Source organism: Elephantulus edwardii, unplaced genomic scaffold, assembly GCF_000299155.1.
Source record: "Elephantulus edwardii isolate Elephantulus edwardi_28Jun2011 unplaced genomic scaffold, EleEdw1.0 scaffold00227, whole genome shotgun sequence".
Lineage (NCBI taxonomy): Eukaryota > Metazoa > Chordata > Mammalia > Macroscelidea > Macroscelididae > Elephantulus > Elephantulus edwardii.
In genome coordinates, this window is record NW_006399977.1 from 285,339 (window position 1) to 296,947 (window position 11,609).

Sequence of the window (11,609 nt, forward strand, 5' to 3'; positions counted from 1 at the left end):
AAGAGTATTGAGAGTACCATGGACCGCCAGGAAAACAAACAGATTCATCCTGGAAAGGGTTAAGCCTGGTGGCTCTTTAGAGGCAAGGATTCTGAGGCTCCATCTAACATACTTTGGACATGTTGTAAGAAGAGACCAGTCCTTGGAGAAGGACATCATGCTTGGGAGGGTGGAGGGACAGCGCAGCAGGGGAAGGCCCTCTATGAGGTGGATTGATTCGGTGACTGGGGTTATCGGGATGGGAGTGTCAGAGACAGTGCAGAGTTTAGGGCTGTTTTACATAGCATTGCTATGAGTCGCAAGCAACTTGATGGCACATAACAACAACAGTTGATAAAATTAAAGACAAAGGTATATATGCATGTTTAAAGCTACAAGGATGGAGGTAAAAGCCTGAATTAAGATGAATTCATAGTAATAAATGTCACTTTAAGAGTTTTAGGAGAAAAACGTTTCATAGGAAATCCAGTCTGACTTCCTGCCCCCCTTTCATTCTATTACTGGTATTCTATTAACAGATCTCATTTGGAGGAGGGGTGGGGAAGATCCTCTGACCTGGTAGTTTCCATTTTTAAATTTTTTTTTCTCAGAATCATCTAACAAATATTAAAGCAACAGAAGTCATAGAGCACCAGTGCTGAGAGTAGTTCTGGATAAGCCCCGGGATCCAGACACTAAAATCTCCTGCTGGTCACTGATAAGCCCACTCCACCTTAAGACCGTCATTAGCTGTTTGTGTTGGGTTTTTTCCCCCCTTTTCTTGGTCTACAATGTACTTAACCAAAATATTTTCACCCACTTGTTCCATCCTCATTTTAGAATTAAAATTAACAATGATTATTTCCTCTTCAAGAATACAAAGATTCTCACCACTGGGCCAACTGGCTGCATCAGTCTGGAAGAGATTGGGATAGTTAACCATTTCAGTTTACTTGGCTCCACAGCCAACACTCTTGGTGACAGCAGCCAGGAAATCAAGAGACAAATTGAGTTGGGAAAGTCAGCTGTTAGATACCTCTCAAGAGTACTAAAGAGCAACAACATCAGGCTGGAGAATAAGGTGTGCCTGATCCAGGCAAATAGTCTTCACAGTTACGTGCTATGCATTGAAGAGTTGGACAGTGAATAGGGATGACAAAAGGAGAATTTATGCCTTTGAGCTGTGGTGCTGGAGAAGAGTGTTGAATGTACCATGGAGTGCCAAAAGAACAAACAGGTTTGTCCTGGAGAGTGCTCCTTGGAGTCAAGGATTCTGAAGCTTCATCTGACATACTTTGGGCATATTTTAAGGAGGGACTGGTCCTTGGAGAGGGACATCATATTTGAGAAAGTGAAGGGACTGCGCAGGAGAGGAAGAGCCTCGATGTGAAGAATTGATTCTGTGATTCGGGTGGTGGGAACGTGTGTGTGTCGGAGATGGCAAGGTTGGCACAGGATAGACCGGCATTTAGGGCTCTTGTACATAGGGTCACTATGAGCCACAAGTGACTCAATGGCACATAACAATTTACTCTTCTCATTAGATTTCAGATAATTGACAGTAATATCATGATAAGATAAAAGATTGAAGTTGGCAATCATTTCATTTTACTTGGATTCACAATCAACACTCATGGAAACAGCAATCAAAAATCAAACAATATATTGCATTGAGCAAATTTGCTGCTAAAGACCACTTTAAAGTACTGAAGAACAAGTTATCAGTTTAAAGATTAACGTGTGTCTGGCTCAAGCCATATTTTCAACTCCTTTATATGTGTGTGAAAGGTGGACAAAAGCCAAGGAAGACGGAAGAAGGATTTGTATCTTTGAGTTGTGATATTTGCAAAGATTCTTGAATATATGATGCTGTTATTATTATGTGGCATCAAGTGGCCTGTGACTCAGAGCAAGCCTGTGTGCAAAAGCTCTGAACCCTGCTCTAGCCTGACCCAGTCTCACTGACTCTGACACACATACTCTCACTACCCTAGTTACAGTGTCAATGCATCTCATCCAGGGTTTTCCTCTCTTGTGCTGTCCTTCTACTCTTCCAAGTATGATATCCTTCTCCAAAGATCGGTCTCTCTTGGCCACATGTCCAAAGTATGTGAAATGGAGCTTCAAATAAGTTGCCTCTAAGGAAGAACTTGGTTTTACCCTCTCCAAGATAGACATATTTGTTCTCCTAATGGTCCGTGATATGTTCAATACTCTTCTCCAGTACCACAATTCAAAGGCATCACTTCTTTTTCTGTCATCTTTAGTCATTGTTCAACTCTCCTGTACATAGCATGTAACTGTGAAGACCATGGCCCGGATCAGGCATACCTTAGTCTCTAGACTGACATCATTGCTCCTCAGCACTCTGGAGAGCTCCCTGAAAGTAGACTTCCCCAATGCTATTTGTGTTTTGTTTTCTTGACTGCTGGTGTCAAAAGTGTTGGTTGTGGAGCCAAGCAAGCTGACATTGTTAACAGCCACAATCTCTTATCACTAATATCACACACAGGCAAAATTCTACTAAAGATTATCCAAAAACAACTGGGACAGTACATTAACAGAGAACTACTAGAAACACTAGTGAATTTAGAAGAGACCATGGCACTAGAGACATTATCTCCAATGTCAGATGGATATTGGCTGAAAGCAAAGAATACCTGAGAAATGTCTATATGTGTTTCATCGATGATACAAAGGCATTTGGCTATGTAAATCATGACAAACTGTGGCTAACCTTGAGAACACTGGGAATCCCAGAACACCTGACTGTGCTCATGTGAAACCTATACTTGGACCAGGAAACAGTCATCAGAACAGAGCAAGGAAACACTGCATATTCAAAATTAGGAAAAGAATGTGTCAGTTATGCATCTGGTCAGAAAGCCTTTTCAGTCTGTATGCAAGGTTGACCATTCAAGAGGCTGGACTTTATGAGCAGAAGTGTGGCATCAGGATTGGAGGAAGACTCAACAACCTGCATTACACAGATGATACAATCTTATCTGCCAAAACTGAAGAGGACCTGAAGTATTTGCTGCAGAATGTCAAGGACTGTAGTCATCAATGTGGCCTGAAGCTTAACATCAAAGAGATAAAGATTCTCACCACTGGTGCAACTGACTGCACCATGATGCATGGAGAAGAGATTGAACGTACCATAGACCGCCAAAAGAATAAACAAGTCTGTCTTAAAAGCAGGGATGGTAAGATTTCTTCTCATTTACTTTATGAAAACTATCAGGACAGGGCATTCTCTATAGAAAGATACCATACCTGGAAAAATAGAGACTCAGAAAAACAGAGGAAGATCATCAATGAGATGAACTGACACAACAGTGACAATGAGTTTGAGCATAGTATAATTTGTGAGGATGGCACAAGATTGGATCGAGTCTCATTCTTTTGTACCCAGACACTATGAGTTGAAGAAACTGACTTGATACTATTTAACAACAGTATTAGAGTCTAGAAGCCCTGGTGGCATAATGTGCAATGTGTCAAGCTGCTAACCAAAATGTCAGCAGTTTGAATCCACAGGATGCTCTATGGGAGAAAGATGGATAGTCTCTTTCCTTAAGGATTGACAGCCTCCAAACTCTGTGTTGTTGTTGTTGTTATTACACGCTGTCCAGTTGGAACTGATTTCACTGGCCCTGCAGTGAGCTTTCAGAGGTTATACATCACGTAAGAGGAGATTGCTCATCTTTCTCCTCTTGAGCAGCGAGTGGATTCAAACCACCTGACTTGGGGCTGGCACCTCAATTCCCTACCCACAATGCCATCAGAGCTCCCTCCAAACCCAATGGAGAGTCAATATGAGTCAGAACAGACTCAGCAAAAGTGAGATTATGTCCTAGAATAGAAGTCTTCGTGGTGCAAGAGTTAAGCATTTGGTGATAACCAAAATATCATCAACTTGAAGCCATCAGCAACTCTGCAATAGAAAGATGTGACAGTCTGATTCTGTAAATTGAAAACACTATGGGATAGTTCTACTCTCATGTAAAACACCCCTATGAGTCAAAACTGACTCAGTGGTAATGGTTTGGGTTTTATTATGTTTTAACATGTTTGTCTTTACTCTTAAGTGATCTACATTGCTGTCATTCTCAACTTTCGCAGTATTTCTTCCCATGCCAAGATTTCAATTCCCTGTATCTTTAAGTTCCCATTCTCTCATTCAGACTCATTGTCATGAAATTTACTTATACCTAATCCTTCAATGAGTTTCTGAAACTGTAACGACCATTGCAAAGGCCATGGCCTGAATCAGGTACACCTTATTCCCTAGACTGACATTGCTGCTCTTCAGCACTTTGGAGAGGGCCCCCACTGTAGATTTTCCCAATGCAATTAATCTTTTAATTCCCTGACTTCTGGTTCCAAGGGTGTTGACGGTGGATCTGAGATTGTTAACAATCTCAATCTCTTCTCCATCAATCATTGTGCTGCCAATTGGCCTAATGGTGAGAATCTTTTTCTTGATGTTGAGCTTCAATTCATTTTGAAGACTGCAATCCTTGATCTCCTCTGTTTCAGCAAGCAAAGTTATGTCATTTATGTAACATAAATTGTTGATGAGTCTTCCTGTAATGCTGATGTCAAATTCTTCTTTATAGAGTCCAGTTCAACAATTGATCTGTTTTGCATGTAGACTGAAAAGAGATGGGGAAAGAACACATCCTGACACACTCCTTTCCATGCAGTGTTTCCTTGCTCTGTTTGTATGACTGCTTTCTGGTCTAAGAATAGGTTTTGCATGAGCACAATCAGGTGTTCTGGGATTCCCTTTCTTCTCAATATTAGCCACAATTTGTTAGGATCCACACAGTCAAATGCCTTTGCATAGTCACTAAAACACAAATAGACTAGACTGAGAATTCTTCTGATGGAGACCAATGGTAATGTGGAAAGTGGGTCTTTCAGTTCATTTCCTGTTGTCTCCATGTGTTCATTATTTGTGTTCATTATTTGATTTTCTTCCCAGCCTCATCAACAAATTTTAAAACTGTACCTTTTGTATTTTCATGAAAACTATGAACAAAGTGTTAACCAGAACAGATTTGAAGTCAGAAATAGTACAAACTTGCCACCAGATTAATACTGATTAATTCATTATAAATATTTGGATCTAGTTGCTCAACTTGTTATAATACTACCTAATTTTACTTCTGCACAGCCTTTATCCTTCTTCAGATAAAGTTTATTAGGATACAGCTGGCAAAAGTCAAAATAAAGTAATACAGTTCCAAGATGTTCCAGTAAAATCTTTCTAGCAAAGAAAGAATTACTTGGATTAGCATGGGTTTTTTTTTTTTTTCAGTAAATCCATTCATATTTTCGATAGCTGTTCTATGATTTTTCCTGGATTTGTATCAATTTCCATCATTTATCTTTGTGTTTAATATACTGAAATCTCCATGAAAGCAAAGAATCATGACAATTGTTATGTCGTCACAACCTTGTGGAGTGTCCCAGACCCAGTCATGTTGTTAGAGGCTGTCAAGATGACTCTATAACTGCCTGTCTTTGACCCACAGAGTAGCAGATGGATTTGTAAAATGAAGAGTTCTCTTTAACTTTGTGGTATTACTTTTAGATATTTCTAATACCCTCTGATCAACTCATGTTCTGTACTTTCATTGTTTTAAAATATAATTACATAATTACAATAAGCAGCCCAAATGTTCAACCACAAATGGATGGATTGAGAAATTATGGTACAGTCACACAATGGAATACTAAGCAGCACACAGGAGCAGTGAGTTTGTAAATTATCACCTAATGTGGGAGGGACTGGAGAGCATTATGCTGAGTGAACTAACTCAATCCCACAAAGACAAATATTGTTATTGTAGAATGAGTATAAGGATCCAAGGGGGAGGAAGATGGAAGCAGAGGGTTGAGGATGTACAGGGGGAGGGGAGATTAGTCATGGGGTTGTACAATTTGATGGGGGGTGACGGAAATGGAAAGAATCTGTTCTCAAAAACAATGTATTCAAATTTTGTAAATAAACAAGTATTAAAAGATTATGGATGGTCATATCTTACCTGTCTCAAAACTACAATATCCAGGTATTTTTTTAGTTTTTAACCAAAATAACACAAGGTTTATCCCTCCTTTACTGACCCTCAATTTATCTAAACAAGATGTCTTTTTTCCAAGGACTAGCAGCACCTAACAATGTGCTCTAAGCATCCTGGCTGCAGGCAAGGAATAGATAAAAGCTGGGTGATTTCCCATTTTTTAAAAAGCAGAATTGCAAAGTTGTTTCTAGTGTCTTTGGCAATTAAAAAATATGCATACTCAGTGGCTAAATGAAAAATTGGTGGTTCAAGTGTACTCAGAGGCACTTGAGAAAGGTCTGATAATCTGCTCCACAAAAAACATCACCATTGAAAATTGTATGAAGCACAGTTCTACACTGACCAATTTCTCAGGAAGTTGTCTGAACTCTGCTTGTCCTAAATGTGTCAGAAATAACATCTAACTATCAGTAGGGTCCTTCGGAGGGAAAAAAGTAATCTCCTTCTGTGTAATTTATTGCCTCTGAAAACCTACTGGAGTTGGTTCAGACTTGAAGGAGCATAATAACAACATGGGTATGTTCAGCCTTGAATTGACCCTTGTGTTGTTGTTGTTGTTGTTGTTGTTATATGCCATCGAGTCACCTGCGACTCATAGAACTCATACAACAGCTCTAAATCATACTCCATCCTGTGACAATCTCATTGTCTCTGACACATCTACCCATTACCGCAGTCACTGAATCAATCTATCTCATTGAGGGTCTTCCTCTCTTGTGTTGTCCCTTCACTCTCCCAAGCATGATGTCCCTCTCCAAGGACTTGTCCATTTTTGCAACATGTCCAAAGTATGTCAGACGAAGCTTCAAAGTCCTTGCCTCTAAGGTGCACCCTGTTCTTCTAGCAGTCAATGGTATATTCAGTACTCTTCTCCAGCACCAAGGTCCAATGGCATCAATTCTCTTTATCATCCCCAGTCATTGTCCAGCTTTACAATGCATAACAACTAATTGCTAAGACCGTGGCAATCAAGCACACCTTAGTCTCCAGACTGACATTGTTGCTCTTCAGTACTTTGGAGAAGTCTCTGACAGCACACTTTCCCAATGCAATTTCTCTTTTAATTTCCTGGCTACTGGTACCAAGAGGGTTGATAGTGGAGCCAAGCAAACTGAAGCTGTTAACAATCTCAATATCTTCACCATCTATCAGGATGCTGCCAATCAGTCCAGTGGTGAGAATCTTTGTTTTCTTGATGTTAAGCTTCAATCCATACTGAAGGCTGTAGTCCTTGGCTCCTTGACCTTCTGTCACAAGGGCTTAGGTCCTTCTCAGTTTCAGCCAACAAGGTCGTGTCAGCATAACGCAGATTGTTGAAGAATCTTCCTCCAATCTTGATGCAAGGGAGTACTAGAGGAATGTCTATCTGTGTTTCATTGACTGTGCAAAGACATTTGACTGTGGGGATAACAACAAACTATGGCTGACTCTGAGAAATATGGGAATCCTAAAACACCTGATCATGCTTATGTGAAACCTATACTTGGACCAGGAGGCAGAACAGAGGACGGAAACACTGCATCGTTCATATTTGGGAAGGGTGTATGCCAGGCATGTGCCCTATCTCCATACCTTTTCAATCTATATGCAGAACAGATTTTTACTTGAGGCTGGGCTCTATGAGGAGAATTTACCCTTATTTATTAATAATCAAGTCCTATCCTTCCCAACTTGTGCATTTTTCCTGTTGCATCCACATTCTGTAATCCTAAAATTGATTGTTCCCTGAATATCCGAAGAAACACTCATCTTCAGCCCCTTATTCCAACACTGACCATGTGTGTTGGAATAAATTTATTATGTGCCTAATTAGTCTTGTATTAAAATTTTAATAGGAACTGAGGTCTGACACATAGGCTTGTGTTACTGAGCTCTTTTCCTCTTTGTTTTCATCCTGGATTTATATCTTCCTTCTGATATTTATGTCTTGGCTTTATTCAGCCATCTGACCTACCAATGACACATCATTTACATGTCCTTCTCTCCTATCATAAAGAACTTCTTAGCATCACCAGTAGCTTTGGAGAGATAGAATTCCTATCTCACTTATATTTGGAGGCTTTTAAGTCTACTCCATGAATAGGAGTAGCTTTTCTGTGCTCTGTCTCATTTCATTAGCTCCTGTTTTGGCCAGTCTTTAGGTTCTATCATGTTATATGTCCATGAAAACAAAAATCTCTACAGTGAAAACTATCTGTGCTGGTGAGTTCAGTATTACATATAATCTCTATGTTCTCTTAAAAATCTCAAAAATCTTAAAATTGCCACATATGGTTATTTTTTTCTTCATTTTCACTTGATTTTTTTTTTTTAGTAGAAGGACAATTTCCTATCAGATGATGTAAAAGTAAACACTTGAGTACTTTTATCTTCTTTCTCTTTTTCAACCAACTTTGATCATCAGTTTTTAACATTTGAAATCATATTTGCTAATTTTTTATATTTAACTTAGTTGAAATTATTATTGTACATTTACTAACTCATTTTTAATCACCATTTATTAAATGTACCTCCCTCAATCCATATTCTTTTTACTCAGTTAGTACAAAAATATTTTCCAGAAATTAATATTCTCTAGATCCCACACCAAGTGCTAGGGAATTCTGGTGGCATAGTTTGTAGAGTCTTGCCCTGGTAACTCATAGGCAGTCTTTTGCGGTATTTTTTTTTAATCCACCCATGGCTTAAAGGAAGAGAGACGGGAATTCTTCTTCAATTTTCTTTACAGCCTCTAAAAACCCAGAGAAAGTTCAGCTAGAAGGCAATCCCACCTCAAATAGAATGAGTTTAGTGAGTTGACCCTAAGTGGTAGGGAGGCCTGAACTAGGTGGCCTTATTCATAGAAAAGTAGCTAAACTCAAAGATGAAGCTTGTCTGGCACTTCTAATCCATCAGTGACTTTTTAGGGGGAAGCATCTATAGCCTCCAAACATTCACTGGAAGGTTAGCTATGAGTTGGTTCTATCTTAATAGCAATGAAAGACAGAGTCTAAGTGCTGGTGATATAAAACAAAGGTCTAGTTTTTGCAACTTACATTCTAGTGAATAACCTACCTACAAACAAGTATGAATATACTATCAAGAAGAGAAAAGTTCCATCATGAAAAATAAAACCATGAAATACAGAGTAAAGAAGATTTCAAAAGCTCTCATTTGAGCACTTTGAACAACACATTGAGTTGTTAGAGAAATAAAATGGAGAAATTAGTTGTTATACTGTTTGAAGGGTTATAAATTAGGAAATGTTAGGCATATTCATAATGAATAAAGTATAGGGAGCTGACTAGCTAAAGTACAGTAAAATATAGTAAAAATATAAAGAGATTCAAGAAAAATATAAAGACAGTAATCAAATGAACAAATGGAAACCAAATAAAATGTTAATGGATGTGAAGTAATTGTATCAATAAATACATAAAATCAAAGCCAATTGAAAGTAAAATATTGGTTAAAATAAGAGCCAAATATATATATATATAGTTTACAATAAAAATTTAAAAAATAATGAAAGTAATAGGATTATACAAGGGATTACATACAATCACCAACTATAAGATAACACGGAGTGGCTGTATTAAGTATCTAGTCAAGAAGACTTCAAGACGGGAAGATTATCATATATAGCTAATTGTTGTTAGGAGCCGTCAAGTAAACTATGACTCAAAGTGATCCTATGAACAACAGATCTGAACCTTGCCCTATCCTGTGTCACCATCTCTGATCTATTTGAGCCTTTTGGTACACTGTGCCAATCCATTCCATTGAGGGTCTTCCTCTTTTTCTTTCAAAAGAAGATGAAAGGAATACAGAGTCACTATATAAAAAAGAATTGGTCAACATGGCAACATTTCAGAAAGTAGCATATTATCAGGAACCAACGTAATGAAGGAAGAATTTCAAGCTGCACTGACAATATTGCTAAAAAAGAAGGCTTGAAGAATTGACAGACTACTAGTTGAGATATTTCAACAGATATATGTAATCCTGGATGTGTTCACTCGTCTATACCAAGAAATTTAGAAGACAACTATCTTGCCAACTGACTGGAAAAGATTCATATTAATTCCCATGTCTTTAAAAGATTATAAAATAGTATGTGGAAATAATTGAATAATATCATTAACAACACATGCAAGTGAAATTTTGCAATATACTTAATGTCTGATTGCCTATTCATGTCAGATTGACCTTCCTTTCATCTAAGAATTATTTATTCATCCTTTTCCTGCTATCCCCATCACCTATCCTCATCCCCACAACAATCCAATTTTTATAACAGTGACATCACATAGTATTTGTCCTTTTGTGACTGAGCTATTTCACTTAGGGATTGGTAGAAAAAGAAAAGGGAAAATAATAAACAGAGAAGATGGGTGGATGGAATAGAAATCTATGACAAAGATTTATTTAGTCATTGAAATAAGCTAGTTGCATCAATTAATAGTAATTAATATCTATGAATGATCATCTGAGAAAATCAATATGATGTGTAAACTTTCAACCAAATAAAATAGATTTTAAAACATCCTGCAGATTATTAAAAAATGACTAGAACAGTAAGTACATCAACAGGGAACTGCCGGAAATTCAAGCTGGATTCATAAGAGTCTGTGGAACAGGGGATAAACACCATTGGTGAGATCCATTGCTGATGGATGTCTGCTAAAAGCAAAGAATAACAAAAAGGATGTTTATTTGTGTCTTATTGACTGTGCAAAGGCATTTGATTGCGTTGATTATGACATATTATGGCTAGATAGGTAAGGAACATTTCATAATGCTAAAAATTTGACTTTATCAGAATATATATAACAAATCTTACATGAACTTTGAAATGTACAAAGAAAAAACTGACAATATTAAAAGTACTGGTAGATCTATAATCATAGTTGATTATTTTAACCTCTCTCTATCAATAATTTATAGAAAAGCAAGAAAAAATAATTGTTAGCATGGAGATGAAAGGGTGAGGAAAAATGGAGTTGCTTTCATAGTCAAAAAAGAAATTTCTAGGTCCATCTTGAAGAACGACATTGTGAGTGATAGGATTATATCCATACGCGTACAAGGAAGTCCAGTGAACACTACAATCATCCAGATATATGCTCCAACAACCAGAGGCAAAGAAGAAGAAATAGATGATTTCTACCAACTCTTACAGGCAGAGATAGATCGAACATGCAATCAAGATGCATTGACAATAATGGGTGACTAGAACACAAAAGGTGGGAACAGGGAAGAAGAATCAGTAATTGGAAAACATGGACTTGGTGACAGAAATGAAGCTGGAGATAGAATGATTGAATTATGCACAATCAATGGCTTATTCATTGCAAATACATTTTTTAAGAGACATAAATGTAGACTATACACATGGATTTCACCTGACGGTATGCATAGGAATGAGATCGATTACATCTGTGGAAAAAACCGCTGGAGAAGCTCAATATCAGCTATGAAAACGAGGCCAGGAGCTGATTGTGGAACAGACCACCAACTACTCATATGCAAGTTCAAGCTGACGTTGTTGTTGTTGTT